Genomic DNA, 20,530 nt, shown 5'->3' on the forward strand with positions numbered 1-20,530 from the left:
TTATTTAAGAAAGAATAAAATGTATAATCATTGATATGGTGAAGTTTATTTAGCATAAGGAGTTTCTTTAACATTTATGGAAGGAGTTTCCGGTGTCAACGCTTTGTAGCAGTCAGTAATTTGTCCACCACAGGAAATTGTTTTTGCATTTTTGCATTTTTAGACTTTGCATTTTGCAGTTTCTTGGAAATATCACAAGGTATGTTTTTTTTTTTTTTTTTAGTCTTATTAGAGAGAAAAAAAGAGACCTAAATTAAGCACAATTATAAATGGATAAAATGGGCAATGTGACATTCATTAATAAATTGAAAAATATAAATTGGCAAATTGCTCTGTTATAAGAGGAATAAAACACTTTGGGTTGTGCTGTTATAGAAAAATAATTACATTAGAGTATAGAGCACATTAGAGTATAGTAACAGTCACTACATCTCATGTTGGACCATATCACACTACTTCATCATGGATTATTTTCATTTAACAGCACACCACCAAGTGCATTTTTTCTTACATATACACAAAGTGTACTAAAATGTACTTAATCCATCATCTGCCATCTTGCTAGTATTTATGATTTTGCTAATTTTGGCATTATCTCTTTGGATATGCATGACTGAAATGCATCCTTCCAGTAGAAGTTTTTATTCATCAATGGGCTTGTTATTCTTACCATATCTTAATACTGATCCCCATACACCATGAACAAGTATCATCAGCACTCAACAATAGCCCCTTGATTTGAAACACATATCTCCTAATCATAGGGAAATACAGAGAATTCTCTTACGTGCGTTGGCTAAAGACACTAAAACTCTTATGTGATATGACAGGGAATTCCTGCCAATTTGTGCTTTAATATTGAACAATCTTTAGATAGTGACTAAATTGCACAAATGTATATATAAGAGAGGGAATCTGTAATGAGTGAATGACAATAAGGTAGAGTTGGTGCAGTGAAGTGAACACACTGGGCAAGAAAGCTTAAGAATAATTACCTTGCAAATTTGTAAAGCTAGCAGCATGAAGTGGGCAACAGCAGTAACAGATTTCCTATAGTGCAAATTACCATGCATGCTTGTGGCCAGTACAATTTGAACTGCAACAACATAAAGCAAGAAGGTTTCCAACAGTGGAAGCAGAATGAAAGTTACATGAAATTAAGTGTTAATTAGTTCAGTATAGGTTTTATGAAGAGTTTCATGCTTCAAATGGGAAAACCAAAGGAAATGTCTTGGCAGTATTACATGGATAAATACAAAAGATTACTTCCTATACCTGGGTTTGGATCAAAACCAGCAGGCAACAAGTTACAGTTGTCAAATTATAATGGTTCATCGGCTGCTTCCCATTAATGATGATTGGTTTGCTGAGCGTTTACTTACTCTGGCACAAAAATGTACGCAGAGTGCCACATTCTGTCAGTGGTGCTGGTTCATTTCACTTTTTAGCTTGGTCTTCGTGAATAGCACTTTTGTTTCCACACTTGTGATGATCTATGCAGGTAATGAAAGCTTTACAGGTTTGTAAATCTGACTGATTGTACCTACCATACACACAATGTTAGTTCGATGCTTAAAATAGTGCTATTTGCGAGTACGCATGAAAAAAAGTGTCGTAGTGAGGTGTTCGACCACCACAAGTCACCAGAACTGCTTCAAAGCTCATTGGCATAGATTTTACAAGTGTCTGGAACTGTACTGGAGGGATGAACACTGTCTTCCAAAATATACTCCCTCAGTTAGTTTTTTGATGATGGTGGGAGCGTTGTCTAAAGCCTCTCTCCAAAATCTCCCATAGGATGTTATTTATGGCATTTTTATCATCATCAAAGCATTCAGTGAACCCTTGTGCACTATGGTTAGAGTTAGGATCATCCTGGAAAAGACTCCCATCAGGGTAAAGGTGATCAGTCAGAAGAGGACAAGAGGACCGAAATCATGCCAGCAAAATGGCAGGTATTTCCTTTTCAACTTTGGCAACTGTGGTGATTTTAGAAAAAGACAGGTTAAATCTAGAACCCTAGGGCTCCTGAGTGGTGCCCTATCATTGGATGAGTTGGACGATCATTGGGCGATGCCACAGCTATCCATGACTGGGATCCAAGGGATGGGATGGGATGGGATGGGATACTCTCTCTCCCCGTCAATTACAGCTATACCAGCCAGTCGTCGATGTCTGTGAGCTCATGTATGCGGAAGAGGGTGGATAGCATTTTCATACTGCCCAGTTACCGTAGCATGAGCAGCAGTTGGAAAAGCTGCAGTTGGCTGGTTTTACATGTCTCTGAGCAAGCACACATTAGCCTTCGCCCTTCCCAAATTGTAGCAGTCATATGATGGGAGAAAAATTCTCAATCTCTAAAGGGGAAACCCTGTTCTTCTTTTACTATTCTGCAGATTAGCAACAGTTCCCAAGCTTATACTTGCATTGATATCTGATATGTGTGTGCTGATATGTGAAATAACTCTTTGCTCTGATTGCTTTGGCCAGATGGTATTGCAAATGTGGTTGTTGAGATTTTTTTTTTATTATTGAGATTTTTGCCTGCTTCAGGTCAGTCAAACAGGGCAATCTGAAAACAGAACCAAAAACAATTGGTGCAGTTCTATCTGAAATTAAATTTAATTCTCAAGGCTGAGATCAAATCAAAGAGTCAGCTATATATGATTTAGTGGAGCGCATTTACTTTCTGGCCAAGTCAAATTTGCTGAGTAGCCTGTGCTGCCAAACATCACTATACAGTGTAATAGTATAATGCCAGCTAATGAAGGTGCTCTCCACTACATGCTTATCCTGGAACTGATAGGCCTGGTTTAACTTAAGTATATAATAATAATAATAATAATAATAATAATAATAATGGCATGATTGAATATTTCTCATGAGGCAGATATCATTCCGTTCAGTCCAGTTATTATATGTAGTCAAATAAAGTGTTTTGCCATACTCAAGAGCACAACTGCTGTCTATATTAGCTGGAGTTAAACTCACAACCGCTTAAGACATACCTGGAAAAGTCCTCGATGCCTTTACTGTGTACAGTTGTGTCCAAATGAGCATTCATTTTCCCCAGCACTTTACTATATTATTACTGAAATGAAAACACACCATATACCAATTACTTTTGATATTCTATGCACATTACAGCCAAAAAACCCTTACAACCTGGCATAAAAACTCTCCCACTCTCCCAGTCATTGGGCTTAATGCTGCATGAAGCTGCGTAAGCAGAAGCTTGAGCAATGATTGTCCTCTTGTGCCATGGAGGAAGCACATGTTATCCTGTATGTTATAGCAGGTGGAACTGGTTATGACAAATAGCAATGAATAGCCAGAGGGTCAAAAAGGCTTAAATGATGTAACAGGAAGAAGGGTATGACATATTTTTGGTGAAAATGCCTTTTTAAATAGATGGATAGTGGCAACTAAAACCTCCTACAGAGCTCTTATGGGATGTTACAGAGTAATACAGAGAAGAGTGAAGTATCTCAAGTGCATCTTGTTTTATCTAATTTAATCTTATTTTTTTATGTTTTTATGTTTTATTTGTATCGTTTTTTAAATTCGTTATTATTAAATTACTCCATTTTCTTTCCTTGTCCCAATAACAGTTAGGTTGAATAATGACTGTAAATTGCTCCTAAGTGTGAATGACTGTGTGAATGTGTGATAGATAGATCTACTGTGACCCTGACCAGGATAAAATGCTTCCTGAAGATGAATGAATTAATGTATACCAGATCTTTAAATATCTTAGGCTCATGCATACTGTATATAATGAAAATGATCTGAATTTAATGATAGAGATTTTGCTCTTTACCTGCTGCCTACAGTAATTAAGTAAATAGAAGTGGCATTAGTGGTCTTATATCTTGTGCAATATTTGTAGGAAACCGTTGTATTCAATGGAAAAAAAATAGATTTACTAACACAGAGAAGGATTTCTTTATGTTCCTCAGCTTTTTGTTGTAAAGTGTGTAGATCTCAAGTGGCACTGCATATCATGGAAGTGGGTCAGATATGTAAACACTATAGCTATTTGGACATCTAAACTATAAACTTTATTCATCTTTAGTAACCACTTTTTGCTGAGCAGGGTCATACTGGATATGGAGTCTATCCCGGGAACCCTGGGCATGAGATGGGAATACAACCCTGGATGATAGTCCAGTCCATCACAGGGCACCATGCACATACATTCACACACTTCTTCACACCTAGGGGCAAAGTCAGTCCACCTTCTGGCATCCTGAGTTCAGGATTGAACTAGGAAATTTTTTTTTTTCATCATACTCAATGCTCATACATGTTATTGGATTGTTTGAATACACTGAGTACAAATATGCAAACAATATTTGTGTGTCAGAATAAGGAAGATATATTCGACCCACAATTTAAGGTGAATTATGAGTCCTCATATGTAATGTGTAAAATAATTACCACACCTCATTTAAATCATATGATTGTGAAGTACACAATTCAGAAATAGTTGGAAAGTTAAAACTCCAGTATTTCTGCTAAATAGTTTGACAGACGTTTTACAACTGAACAACTGTCTTGAAAACTGGCTAATGATAGAGTATAATTATAGTTTCCTGTGTGAATGACTTCTCATAGAAAATTTATATTAGATCTTAGGATCTATTAGTATAATACAAATGGAGAAAACATCAAGGACCCAATTAGTCAAAAAGACATCCCCAGTAGGCAACAGGTAACGTGTGTGTGTGTGTGTGTGTGTGTGATGTATGTGTGTGTGTGTGTGAGAGAGAGAGAGAGAGAGAGAAAGAGAGAGTGAGTGTTGGGGGGGTACTTTGTGTTAGGATGTAGACTCACACTGTACATACTGTACTGTGTGTGAATGTGTGTGGGAGCCGGGTTCAAAGGCAGGGCATGATGGCCACCAAAACTGAGTGGCAGCTTTGCATTGCTTTGCATGAGAGCATTTTAACTGATTCCCAGATTGCTTCTCACTTTGCATCTCGTTTGCTGTCGTTAGGCCATCTCAAGGGGTCAGAACCCAATCAAAGCAGTAGCAGATTACACAACAGTACAGACAAGTGTATTTTAAAAAAAATATATGTAAGTGGGTATTTGTAGGAAATTGTTGTATTCAGTGGAAAAAAGTAGAGCTCTAAGAAAGTTCTGAGAAGCCACGCCCCTTACCCTAACGTTTATCTTTCTATCATATGAATTGTCACAATGGTGAGATGATATTGTAATTGAAGAAAGATTCATGCAGTCTTTGGTTGTGCATTCAGTTGTAACTGACATAAAAGAGAAACAAAGTATGAAGATCAGGTGGAAGCACTATGTGAGAGAAAAAAAAACCTTATTAAGTAACACTGAGCAAGTGTGTCTGATTTCCTTTAATTCAGACATGACTTGAAGAAAGACATACTCTGTAATTACACTGGTGTCCACTAGAGGGTCTGTCAGGAGTGTGTATTACTAGGCCACAGGTAAGAGACGTGTAGCGAGTGTACGAATTGGCAGAGAGAGAAGGCAGAAGATGTACACAAATAACAGTAGTAGTAATGGAGTCATGAGAGTTATCCTGCTCTGAGTTACAACTTCTGGGAAGGAGAAAATGCTTTCTTACATCCTCCTTTGTTATTGTCTGCCAATCTGCACAGGAAAACTGGGGCAAAATTTATGTCTTTTGTTGGACACCTTTGTTGGCAGGAATGTTGGCCAAGTAGAGGATGCCAGCAACATTAAATCTCTTGCTCTCTTGACTTTTAAGATGGAAAGCTGGAAGGTCTGGGATGTAAATTGAGCCGAATAGCTTATATCTCATCATAAAATAGAGCAGATTCAGTCATACGGCTCAGGCAGATTATTGGGCACCGAGGCATGTGATTGCATTTTGGACCCATGAGAGAGAGAGAAAGAGAGAGAGAGAGAGAAAGAAAGAGAGAGAGACATGGACAAAGACAGCTCAAAAATAGCTTTATCATATACATAATGCAATTATTATCTTTCATCTCTTAAAAACACATATCAGGGCAGGTAACATTTTTGCGATATTCAGCTGTACAGTTTTGTTGAGCTTGTGCCCACTGTAGATTCTTCTAGATTCCTGTTCTTGGCTGACTGGAGTGGTTTTCACTGCTGTATCCCATCCACCTCAAGGTTTGACATGTCGTGGGTTGCTTTTCTGTTCACCATTGTTGTAAAGAGTGATGATCTGAGTCATCACAGCCTTCCTGTTTGCTCAAACCAGTCTCCACTGACCTCTCTCAACAACAAGACATATATTCTGGTTGCTGCTCACTGGATATTTTTTTGTTTATTTGCACCATTTTGTGCATTGAAATACCAGGAGATCAGCAGTTTCTGAAATATTCAAACCAGCCCATCAGGTACCAACAATCATCACTGAGATCTCACTTCCCCCCATTCTGATGTTTGATGTGAACAAACATTTGTATCGGCATGATTTTATGCACTGCATTATCGCCACATTATTGGCCAGTTGGATAAAAGTGCAGGAATGGGCAGGTGTACAGCTGTTCCTAAAAAAAGTGACCAGCAAGTGTATATTTTGCATGTAAACATATAAATGCAATACACTGTACATGTGACATTATAATGCTATTAGCCTAAAACATCCTATTATTGGAGCTGTTAAACACTGATTAGTGTGAATGTGCAGTTATAACATGAGTAATAACATGATAGTTACCGCAGATGCAGCATTCAGATATTTCCCAGGACTCTTCCAGTCACACTTAAATACATATTTTTAGAATGAAGCATTAAAAAAGACTGTATCATTAGGACAGATTTAGTGGCCCACGCTCTGTGCCCTTGCAGGCCGTTACTGTTAAATTCTGCGGACCACGCAAGAGCTTTATGGAGCAGATGTTCTTTTTTGGGGGGTATTTTTAGCTCTAATTCCAGAGATGGGTGTTGAAAACCAGAGGTGCATTTCAGGCTCAGGGCCGAGTGTTAAAATGTGCGTCACATATGACTCATACGGTGCACTGAGATGTCTGGAAGGCATCACGCAGCAACTTTGCGCAGCATGACAGCGGCAATAGCTGAGATGGGAGCAGATATGAGATCCTAAATGTATTAAAGCAGACAGCTGAGTCAGTGAGGACGCTTTGAGAGAAATCCAATTTCTCAACCACAAGAGGAATCTTAAAATCCCACAGTTCGTGGATAATTTGAGTAATCACGTTAGGAACAATAATCACTGCAATAACAACAACAAAAACCTTTTTAGGCATTTTTTTTGTTAAATGGAAAGAGCCACAGCTTGGTTTTATTTGGTTTCTGCTGGGTCTGTAGTCATATGAAAGGATTATCCTTTCTCCCTCACTTTGTGTTTGTGTGGTGTGCGCACGCACACCTGAGCAAACTTCATTACATGACAATTCTGTTAACAGGCTTCACGTGTAAACCTGAAAAGATTTAGCTTTGATTGCATGAATACATTATGGATAGATACAAATGGGTCACCAATTAAAGGAATAACTGGTGGCTTTGTTATGCTATGTATTTATTATTTATTATTGCTGCCATGGTTTGAGTCCACTTGTCCTTTTAAAGAGAAGCAATATTTCAAATCAACACGGCAGTTCTTCTGACTGATAACTTTCATCCTGTGATGAAACTTTCCCATTCTGACGGGCGTGGTCTCTTCCAGGATGACTCCGCCCCCATCCACAAAGCACAAGGGCTCACTGAATGGCTTGATAAGGATGAAAATGATGTAAATCATATGCTATGGCCTTCACACTCGCTACATCTCAACTCACTTGAACACTTGGGAGATGTTGGAGTGACGTGTTCTCCATCACCATTATCAAAACACCAATGGAGGGAATGTCTTTTAGAAGAATGGTGTTTATCGCTTCATAAGAGTTCTGCAGACTTGTAGAATTGATGGTAATGTGTAGGGAAGCTGTTCTGGTGGCTTTAATGACTGTCCTAAAACATTTCCTGTTGTTTTTTCCTTTAATTTGTTTATATAAAGTCTATATAAAGTCTATATAAAGAATTTCTGAGAGTTAGATTGACCTAAAAATAAATAGGATATTTTCTCTAGTTTGACGGTTAAATGATGGTTTGCTGTAGCCATAGGAGTTCACTTGAAATGATCAAAAATGTGGCTTTATGCCAGTAATATTTCAATAATATCCATTTGTGAGCGCATAGATGCCTAAATTGCAAAGAAATATTCAGAGGTTGTGAGCTTGGACAAAATCTGTACATTCCTAAACCCAGAACATGATGGTCTGTTGCAATGTCACGCACACTGAGCAGTTAGATGTTCATGTGCAAGACCTGTAGTGTCTCCTGAATTATTGCCACCTTCTTTTTTCCCCCAGGCTCCAGCTGTGGGCACAACCCGCCAAAAAAGGTTATATTATAATGTGCATATGAAAATAACAGAATGTTCAGAGCAGGATCTGTTGTCGGGTCTGCATAAACAATGATATAATATATTGTGATATATTGTAAAATCCTGCACCACACAAAGAACAGCATAACAGATGTAGAATATATTCAGTGACTTCAACATTTGCGGAGTTGAGTTACGCGCACATGCTGAGGATTGTGCACATCAGTATTCAGAACTGTTACCATACTGTGTTCTGCATGTCACTGAAGACCTTTGTAAAGACCTTGGGCTAATGTTAACTAGTTTAAGGTTTATTTTTAGGTAGGAAATGTTGTATGCTAAAGCAAGATGTGAGGTGAATCTAATTTTCGACCTAACTTAGCTAAGCTGTTGCATGACCTGGTGAAAACACTGGCTTTTTTTCTTCTTTTAAATTTGACAAATCAAAATACCAAATTAAAAGTGTAATCAAATCTACATCCTATACACACATTATGCTTTCACAGCCTCAAATTAGTCTCTCGTGGCTTTAAGTTGCCACTTGAATACAACCCCAGAGGCACTGATATTATGGTAAAGAAAAATGAAACATAAAATAAATAATAGCTATCTTTAATTGATTATAGATATCTTGTATACAATAAAATATTACATGGGGATATGCATCAGTAAATGTTTGTCTAGTTTGTGTAAAGCCTGAGAATTGTAAACAATTGTAATTTTTACAGTTACATTTTACAATGAATACTGTGAAATTTACAATAAAGTTTCAGTAATATTGTGACACATTCTGGGATATTTCAGTCCAGCAAATTACTGAAAACCAACATTTCCCGAAGAACTGTGGGAATGATTTTCTGTTTCATGATGGTATGAGCTACAGAATAATATAATTAAATAGGCTTAATAAACAACATTACCATACTGTGTTCTGCATGTTACTGAAGTTCTTTGTATTGGCTAATGATAACTAGTTTAAGGTTTATTTTTAGGTAAGAATTGTTGTGATGTGAGGTGAATCTAATTTTCAACCTAACTTAGCTAATCTGTTGCATGAGCTAGTGAAATATTCACAGAATCACAAGATTTGTTTATGTTGTTCACTAGGCCCATGTGACTCACTGCACTTGGTACATGCTTTGCGTTTGTCTGTAGTTAGAGTGCCCTAAACTGGGGAGGCTAGTGAGAACATTTAGGGCTACCAGCAGAATTGGGTTACTCTGGCATTGCTTCAGCAGGTTTACTTTTTTTTTTTTATATATATCCATCATTGTTTTATAAACCAACTGCTAAGCTACAATTTTATAATACAAATTGTAAATATTTGGAAAGACCAATATTTTCAGAAAGAAAATGGGTTATGTATTTAAGTCTATGGGTTTAAAGGTGCAAGTTTATTTCTTACTAGTACAAATACCATTGAAAAAAAATGGTTTAAGCCATGGCCTCAGCACAAGTGGATTACATGGCTGAACATGGCTCAGCTCCACCTATTTAACCTATTTGAAGCAGAAGCCTTTATTTGTCACATATACATTACAGCACAGTGAAATTCTTTCTTCACATATCCCAGATTGTTAGGAAGCTGGGGTCAGAGCACAGGGTCAGCCATGATACAGCGCCCCTGGAGCAGAGAGGGTTAAGGGCCTTGCTCAAGGGCCCAACAGTGGCAGCTTGGTAGTGCTGAGGCTTGAATTCCTGACCGTCTGATCAGTAACCCAGGGCCTTAACCACTGAGCCCCTACTATTGCACCTGTAAATGTCAGATTACTATGAAGAGACAAACTCGCAGCCACTAAAGTGACTTCTTTTATTTCTTGTTTTTTATTGTTTTTATTTTATTTAGCAGGCTATTGTTTTATTATATTATCTTTTAATACTAAAAGGAAAATTATTCTGTGGTTAGTATGATTTGGTATCAAAATGGCATGGTATTCCTATATATATAAGTTGATTGATTATTACTGTAAACATCACAGGACCACAGCTTATCACAGGACACTAAAATTATAAATGCATTGTTGTAGTTTTCTTGATCTGTCAAATTACAGCATTTAGCTGTAAGCATGAATATAACTGGTAAGTAGTCTTACCAGTATTATAGAAGCTCCTTGCTCAACTACTGCCCCAAAAGTGTGTGAGCTTCTTGCACGGAAGACAGGTTAATTCCCGCTGCAGAGACGCACGCTCAAGATCAATGTGGGTGGCTGTCCAGGATGAAATCACTCTCCAGCTGCCAGAATCTCTTCTCAACCAGGGACCAGATTATGGGCCGAGAATCAGACCCAAGAACGGCCTAGTGAAAATATTTGTGCTGTTTACACTTGCATGTCAAGAACCAGTCAGGGTCATTTGATAAATTAGAATGAAAGCCATCATTCCTCTATCACTCTGACAGATATAAATCTTTGCACCTGCTTAATGACTAATCTTTTTCCTATTTGCAACTTGGCTGCCGTTATGGAAGATCTAATAGTTTGTTTTGACCAAATACCATTTGGCTTGCAATTCCGTTCCTGTAAAATAAACAGATTTTGAAAGCCAAAAACACAAGGTAAATAAAATTTATGAATACATGAATGAAAGCTCTAAGAATAGCACCGGCTCAGGAAGAGTCATAGCTGCTATTCCAGTTTCCCAGGCTTTTATTGTGTCTGTGCTGTTCTCTTCTCCTTGGCTCGGCCAGCATCCATTTAGCCCATGGGCTCTCGTGATGCCTCTCGATGAGTGTTTCCAGTCATTGCATTTGGGCCTCGCTTGCTTTTACCACGACAGTTCAAGCTTATTAGAAACATATTTGATTTAATGCTAAACAGCATTACAAAGCAAAATAGTTGAAACACGCTGAGTTATATTGCGTGAGCCACTGAGCTTTAGATCTACACTGTGTGGCGTTTGAACTATTAACTATTAACTATTAACTCCAACTGAGAGCTTTACTCAGCATAGGTGGTCATTAATGGAGAAAAATCAGTCCTGACAGTTTAAAGATGTCAGTGCATCTCTGTGTAAGGTCACATAGTGACATAATTGGATATTGGCATCAGTAAAATGCAAAATGTCTAGTGTGAAAACTAAAAAATGTTGGCAGCTCTATAAGAATTTACTATAAAAACCTTCCAGACGGACATGTTTCCACTTCTATTTCTCTCTGTTCTATTTTTAACCTTTCTTTTTAGCAGACCACACAGCTTCTGCCTAACCTGGGTAGACTAAAACATCAACAACATATGAAGATGAGCTGAATAAGGCCAAGGTTGTTCTGGTTGAATTAACTCCATTCGCAATTAACAATAAATTCTAAAGACTAACAATTAAAAAACCTGAGTCAACCCTCGACAGTCCAGTAATTAACCATATTTTTTCCAGATGACATATAGTAAGCCAAAAAGAAATGAACAGAAAAATAACCATAGCTTAAGATAAATCTTGTGTTTGCCTTTACAGTATGGCTAGTTTAGAATAAATTGTAGAAATGTTATTTGTCTAGCACCACAGACACAGAACCAATGAGACATGTGGAGAATGGCAATCTTTTCTTTGCATATCCCAGATTGTTAGGAAGCTGGGGTCAGAGTGCAGGGTAAACACTTACTGCACTTCTGGAGCAGAGATGGTTAAGGGCCTTGCTCAAGGGCCTAACAGTAACGACTTGAACCCCCAGCCATCTAATCAGTAACCCAGCACCTTAACTGTTGAGCCAACACTGCCCCAAAAAGTACATACTTCTATGTCTATTTGTCTTTAAACATAAAGGTACAATGGCAAAAAAAACTTCTTCTTTTCCTATCAGTGCCAGAAAGTATTTGGTATCTTCAATATTCTTACCTATACTTGACTATAGTGATATATTATATACGCATGCCCCAGTGCAATACTTGAGAAAATTAGACACCCTTTTTCACAGCACTTTACATTTTGTTACTGGTTGTGATTATAAAACCCATCACTGTTCTCTTTATGCTAAGGCTGAACTGCCACCTCTGGACTTATGACGGTGCTCACACTGGTACTGTTTTATTTATAAATCTGTATGTGGATTGTTACCTACTTATTTGTCATCCATCATTTCTGTAAAAACCGGACATTACAATCTTCGCACAGATGACATTTTTCAACTTCTTGTTCCCCGTGTTTGAACTGAGCTGGGGAAAAAAGGTTTTAAATTTAATGCCCCTACAACATGGAACAACTTACAGGAACACTTAAAGGTTACTGTGCTCCCTTCGCTGGTTGGATTTATGGCACATAAATAATTTTGAGTACAGCCATATTGGAAGTTGTTTCTGTAATACTTGACTGTTTTACTATGTATTTTTCTATTTCTTTTGATTGATTTTTATTTTTCCACTAATTCTTCCCATCTGGTGTTTATTTATTTGTTTATTATTATTTTGATGTTGTTGTTGTTTGTTTGTTTGCTTAATTGTTGTGGTGTTAATTGTTGTTGTGTCTTTCGCTGCCTTCTAGGCCAGGTCACTCTTGTGAAAGAGATTTTATCTCAGCGAGTTTTTTATCCTGGTTAAATAAAGGGTACTGCTAAAAAACTGAAGTTTATATCAGGTCTGCAACAGATTTATATATATATATATAAATATATAAAGTTCAAGACCCCTGGTCCATACTTCACTTAACCCTGCAAACTACTGACTATTTTCATGATTTTTTAATAGATTCCACTGAGGATCCAGTAACTTTTCAGAAACTAAAGAGCTGGATCATATTCCACAGGCCCAGGGTCCCTGGGTCCCAACCTGAGCTTGGGTTTCTCTCTCTGGAGTTTTGCATATTCTACCTGTGTCTGCATGGGTTTTCTCTCTGTTTTTCAGTTTCCTCCCACCTATGAACAATATGCTGGTAGCTGGATTGACTACTTGAAATTTTCCAGAGGTATGAATGTGTGTGTGCATGGTGCCCTGCGATAGACTGCAGCATGCTTGTTGCCATGTCACTGTTATAAACCAAGTACAATAGTTTGTTGGCTATTAAAAATGTCAGATAAGAGAGTTGGTCTTCTGATTAAGTTTGCATTTGCCCAGTGATGATCAGTGATGTCAAACACCGCAACCCTGACCCCAGTAGTTCCTGATATGCAGAAAAGTATGAAGAAGGTTCTTGGAAATATGGACCAGGAAGACAAATCAGCTTCAGTTCCTCCAATGAAAATATGTCTGAAGTTCCTGAGTCTATGGATGGTTCCTAATATGAATCAGTGAATCACTGGTGGCCTTGGACTTGTCATAGCTCTATTAGAATAAGGAAAACAGTTCAGAATTTCTATAATTCCTTGACCAGATATAACCGTTTAATTAGGAAATTTTTGTAATTTTCCACGGTTTAGTCATGTCTATTGTCAAATCTCCATAAATAAACATATTTGTTCAATGCTCAAACAACCCCCCCTGACCTATCATGTAAGTGTGTCAAGAAGCTCTACCTGAGGCCTGTCCTGACTCTTTTTAGCCCTCACTTGCCTTGGCCAGCTGGTTTTAGTTCTCGGTCCATCTGGTTCCATCTCCAGTGCAAGAATTTCAGGAATACGTCCTGGATCCGTGCCCACATCCGTTCACAAGTGTCTTCAATTAAAAGGCTCTGAGAAGCTGGTGGTGCGTATGTATGTGTGTATACGCATGTCCATGCGTGGGAGTAAGGACGTCTGAGTCATTCATTCACACTGCCGTATGTTTTCAATTAGGCTCCTTTAAATGGCAATGTAGGACGTGTAGGCCAGTGTGGAGGGCAGTGGGATGAGTGGGAGTTAGTGGTAAAATTCTACGTGAAAGGGTTCAGGCTCCATAAATAAAAAAAGTGACAAAGACCCTTGTTGTGTCTGTGTGGGGAGGGGTGTGTGTGTGTGTGTGTGTGTGTGTGTTTGTACCCTCAAGGATAGGGATATCTGACAGTTTTGACTTTGTGGGGACATTTAGTTGGTCCCGAACCGCTTTTTAAAAAATGTACTGCCTTAATAATGATGTCAGTGGAAGGCCCTCAGAAGGAGAGTGTGTTTGATCCTGTATTTGATACACACACACGCACACACAATTTAGTTCAGTCCCAAATGAGGAATTGATTGGAGAATGAAAAACATGGATCATTGTGCTGGAGTGATTCTGCTGAATGATGCGGCATCCTTCCGTGATGGAAACAGGACAACACCAAATCAGTTGCAAAATCATTTTTGGACAAAAATATTTTTAATATTCTGTGAGTGTGTGTAGTCAGGATGCCATTGTTAATGCATTTGTGACTGAAGCAGTCACACATCTCAAAATCACAGCTTCATTCATTCATTCTCTACTACCGAACATGACATGACTTGTTTACTAATGAGTAAGAGTTACTGAGTTGGGTTTCATATTAATCACTAATCCCTTCTCTTAAAGGTACAATAGTCTTTTTTAGTCTTACTAGTACAAACAACTTGGATGATGTACATTTTTTATATATTGACAATGTATATTATGTGATTGAGAAAACCCATTTGGAAAACTGCACTACAAGCTGGACTGCTTGTCTGTATTTTCATGGGCTTCCTGTCAGTCTTTTAATAGACACTCCTCAATGCTTCTTTACTCCACCTCATCTCAGTCTGTTCGGAAAGGAAAACATGGCAGAATCCGGTAGGCGCCCAGCGTAGCCAGATACTTTTACTGTGAGCAAAAACCACAACATATTTCCAAAAAATATAATGACAAGAAATGTAGTAAAACTAGAATAAAATTATTTTGCTTTTCCAAGATGGAGAGAATTATTACTCATGAAGGGGATGAGGTTGAACATGGACTTGTGTGTCTATGTATGTATGTAATGTATGTAATGACTTGTGTGTAAACAAAACCATTTGTAAACCATTCTCACAACAGCAAATCAGTATGAGCTGAATTTAACTAGAGATATAACTTATCAAGCAGTGGGCAAAACCAGAGGTCAGGGTAAAATGCTAACAACATCACCTACCTTCAACACAGGGGACAGGTGAGTTTATCCCCAGTCTGGCGATGTCAATCATTCCTTTGTTACTGTACTTCATCTAACTACTGCTAGAACTCCAATTTTGACTAATGCTCCTTTAATTCTAATATTCACCATTTGTGGTGATTCAGGTACACTTCTTACCAGGATACCAAAAGTACAACACCATATGAATGGAGCTAGAAATAGTGCAGGCCATTGATTGGTCAAACTCCAATTTTCATAGAATTGTCACAAGTTGCCACTTGAGTCAACAGCTTCTGTTTCCTCCATGTCTGCATCCCAAATTGCAAACAATTTTTCATGTTTGGATGGCTTTTGCTTTCTTTATGTCAATTCCTTTATTCATTCTTGTTAAGTAACCATGTTATCTTGGATCTTATCTCAGGAACACTGTGCACAAAGCAAAAAACCCTGAGATGTTTCTTCACATAAAACCAAATACACAGAGGTGGATAACACTGCTTATATGTGTAAGAACGAACATCCAAACTGGGTTTTCTGTATATTATAACTTAGTCATTAGTTTATTCTATTAGCTACACACAGCTAGTTAATTATCAAGTTTCATGCTAGCCAGATGGCAGGCCAGATGTAGCTCTACCACACTAAGAACACCCAATTGTGTCTGATCTCGCAAGCAAGTTTTGTACCCAGATGATCATGTGTTCCCTTTTGAATCTGGTCCCTCTCAAGGGTCCTCCCTCATGTCATCTCAAGGAGTTTTTCTTCTGACTGTGACCTCTGGCTTGTTCATTAAGGATCTAAAACTACATCAGGATCTCTGTAAATATGCTATGTGTCCATGACTATTGTTAAAAGTGCTATACAAATAAACTTGAATTGAATTTAAAGTCCATCTACTGTAGTTAAATATCTAGGTAGCAAACCACTTTGATTTCTATTGAACTAGATCTACAGCTCCATTGTTCTTGTTGACAGGAGCATGTGGTTTCTAATTGAAAAATTCACTACCCTCTTTCCTGTGCCAGCAGCTACTCACGCAATGTAGGCGATATGCACTTCCTTATCATGATGGGAATTTAATCAGGATTGCCCTGCCCTCCTATATTTTTCCTATAACCTCCCTCAACACTCCCTTCCAATAAGACACGTGCACTTTGGTCAATCACGCCGACACTGAGATTGACGTTAGTGCTAAATTATTAGCTTTCACATTTGACGCTAATAGGAATGGCTGTGAAAGACTTGCGTCACACACGCTCACTCAGTGAGGTGAGGTGTCATTTCATTCATACTGATTTATGAAGGAGGGCAGCAGTTGTATCTGTTCTAATGGATGTTAGAAACTGGAACTTGACAGACTATCTTTGCTCAGTCAAATAAATATATTATACAACTTTTAACTTTATATTACATAACTTACTTAGCTTTTCTTTTTTCTTAGCTGTGTCTTTTTTCCTTCCCTGCTCTGTAAACATGATCTGGGTTTCTGACTTGCTTCTGAATGAATTGAACACACTGATAAGTAATAAGTGAGATAAGTGAGTAACCGATAAATAAAACTATCAATACTACAAACTCCCGACTTATTATTAAGTTAGCCATCTTAAAGCATTTAATTCAGTAAATTCTACAAATTATTCACTTATTTAGTTACAAGTGTGAGAAATGTATGTCTGGATCCTCAACTAATGACTAATGCTGATAGTTATTTATAACACAGAAATGATTCTCAAATCTTGGTGAGAAGGTGTTAATTAATTTTCTATGTTATAGATAATACATTATCATTTCATTAGTAACAACTTACACAGAAACCTGTATGGCTCCAATAAAATGTGCGTAATTGTCGATATGGTGAAGTTTCTGTGAGGAGATGTTTATTTAGCATTTTTGGAAGGTGTCTCCAGTCAGAGGACAGAGGAAATGAAACTTTAAGTTTTCAGACACAGGAAAGTCTTTAGGATGAAAGAAAATAGCCCTTTTTATTACCTTCAAGAGAGAGAGAAAAAAGGGAGTCTGATGAGTGAACAAATATTTCTAGCTGCTATAATGTAAGTGATAACAGGAACTAATTTGTTTTGCAGTGTTCCACAATGTTAAAAGTAGCTATAATGGATTAAAAGTATGACATGTAATTCTTTAATAAATAAAAAAAATTAATTGTTATCAAATTGCGGTGGAATAAAATGTGCTGTGGAAATTGGAAAATTATCAACTTTGGGACGGTAACAGTACCTCCACTTCATATCAGTCCGCATCATACAACCTTGTCATTGATTATTTTCCTATAACAGCACACCCCAAAGTGTTTGTCTTCTACCACTCCCTAAGTACTGTACCAAGAGTCTTATATGCACAAACTCATAAGAATCCACATAACCCAACTCTTATGAAAAATTACAAACAGTTCAAATTAGGGCAAGGGTGGAGGAGTAGAGGTTTTAGCTTTTCAAAAGAGTTCATTTATGTGAAATCCATCACAACCCTCTTGATTTTTGTTTGAGGTAAGGCTGGTTTGGTTTATTGGTGATTGGGGAATGTCTCTGAGGTTCTCATCTCGTTGTGAGTTCTGTGTGTTGACAGCTCTGTGGCCTATCAGAGCCGCATTTGCTTTTGTAAAACGCTGTCACGCCTGCAGTCACTCCTCCCTGTCTACTAGTCTAGCCATGTTTGTAATATCACATCTATTAAATCATCATCACCAGTTACACCCTTTCCATATTGTTAGACTTTACTCAAGTCCAGTCCAATCTTTTGTGGCTCCTTGATTTATTTTCTGTCTGATTATTTGGATTTTAACCCTGTTTACTTTGACTTTCTGTCTGTTTGACTTTTGATATATCTATCTTATGTGATTTTGACCACTGCATCCATTGATGATCTTTATTCCTAAGTACCGTATGATCATAAGACTTAATTATCATCTCCAATGTAATTAGTTTAAGTAAAAATAAATACTAGGATATATAGCATTTATGTTTTTCTTTGTTACTGTTTTTATAATTTAGCTGTACTTTCAATTGGTTTAGCTCATTGGCTTATTCATCCGATGATAATACATTTCAGGAGTGGACAAATTGCTAGACTGGGCACCCAGGACAAGCAGATTACATAATTAGTTTTCACTCACAGTTGCCAACAAGCAGCTTCAACAGGATGTTGGTATCACAGTCACCATTTTTATACTTCACTCATTCAACAGTCAGAGAAGGAAAAAAACCCTTTAACTCACAATCAAATCACAAATCAAGTCTCTTTATATGTAAACACTTCCAGTAAAAAAAAAAAAAAAATCCAGCTCCTGAAAAGTTTAGAAAAAAGAAAAGTTCGCCCCAATGTCCGGAGATCTCGAGTTCAAATCCTACTGATGCCACAGCCATAGGAAACCAGATTTTCCATGCAGTCTGGGTGGGAGGGATGGCACACTCTCCCTCCCCTGTCAATCACAGCAACACTAGCCAATTGTGGGCATCCATGAGTTCATGTATGTGGAAGAGGTTAGATAGCACTTACTTCCGAGGGTATTACACTGCCCTATGATGCAGCATGAGCAGCAGTTTGAAAAGAAATGGCTGGCTGGCTTCACATGTCTAGGAAGAAACATGTATTAGCGTTCACCTTCCCTGGTTTTTAGGTGTTGTATGATATAGGCGAGCTGGCTGGTGGTAGAAAATTGGCAGGTGACCAAATTGGGGAGAAAATTGGGGAAAAACATATTTTCCAAAAAAGTGTGAAGTATTTCCGCACAGCTGACATGACAGCAATCCCATACATTTGCTATTTGGAATAGCTCACTGGTTATCGGATCAGTGCCATCTCTACTGGCTACATGAAGCCACCCCTTAGGGACTCAAATACTCACTTATTTTCAATAGTCTGTGTTTAGCTTAGTTAATTAGGCATAACATGGGGCTGGGCAAGCATTAGTGTGGTTGGCTTACTAATGAATTTCTGATTTGTCCACTCCTGCATTTCATGTTGGCTATTGTCGGGGCAAAGAAAAAAAAAATCTATATGTCTCTACAGCTAGATTCACAATTGATATATTCCGTGTCACAGGCTGAAGGGTCTTAACCTTCTTCACTGTTTCTATCACTGCTTCATTAGCAATAGATCTCTTGCTGACTCAAAATGGCCATCTCAAAGGCCATTTTTAAATATCCCATATACTGTGTGTTCATCATAGTTATTATTATCAGTATAAGCATTTTTTATAATGTGGAAGCTAAACCCACAAGTGGTAGCTCAGTGATTTTAATGTTGTGAGTTTAAATCCCAGGATTGCATGAGCCTTAATCCTCAGATGCTCAGCTTCGATTGTAATCTGTCTCACTTGTAGGTTGCTTTGAATAAAAGTGTCTGCCAAATGATTACATGTAAATGCCATATTTATGAAAATAGGCACACAAAAGCCCTTTCTATTCTCCTAAAGGCAGGTGTATGCACATAGATAGAGGTAAATGTAGGGGAATTGAGAGAGACTAAAATGCTATTTTTGTTTCATAAAATCTGCTCATTTTCAACTCTCCGGTCAAAAAATGGGCCAAGCACATAACATGTTCATGTTTTCAATATGGTTGAATTAAAAAAAATCTGACCCAAACAGATGAAGCGGGTTAACGCAGACAGACATTAGTCTGTGCCTTGTTCCATTCAAGAAACTGTCAGCATTCTCAGACACCTTTCCACATTCTGGGACAACTAGCAGACCAAATACGAACCACTCGCAGTGTTATGCATTCACGCAGTCCAGCATCTCCCATCTCAGCCGAGTTGCTTGGCACCTCTGGAGCGAGTGAACACAGATGGAGTTTTGCCTAGGCTTGGAAAAAAATGGAGTGCCTAAACATGGTAATGAAAGCATGATGGGGCAGCACAGAGCCGTGAGTGAGAAAGCCTCCAGGATAGGAAGATGTGCTGCAGTGTGCGTGCTGGAGGCTGGACGAGGGCCCACGTTGCTCCACGAACAAGAGCTCATCTGGGCCAACAGAACACGTACCACGCTCGTTTCTACTCCTCCTCCTCCGTATGAGCCACAGCTTGGGGGAGAAGTCAGACTTTTTAACCCAGACTTTTTAAGCCAAGAACCATGGAGGAGCATAAATCTCCAGAAAAAGGACGTCTCACGAAGAGGTGGCATGCCAGGGGAAAATAAAGGCTAAAGGAGATGATGCATGAGGACCGCTCAAAAACTCCAGGTGTTGCTCTTTAAAAAGATAAAGTTCTGATGTAAAA

The sequence above is a fragment of the Pangasianodon hypophthalmus genome, chromosome 8 (assembly GCF_027358585.1).
Source record: "Pangasianodon hypophthalmus isolate fPanHyp1 chromosome 8, fPanHyp1.pri, whole genome shotgun sequence".
Taxonomy (NCBI): domain Eukaryota; kingdom Metazoa; phylum Chordata; class Actinopteri; order Siluriformes; family Pangasiidae; genus Pangasianodon; species Pangasianodon hypophthalmus.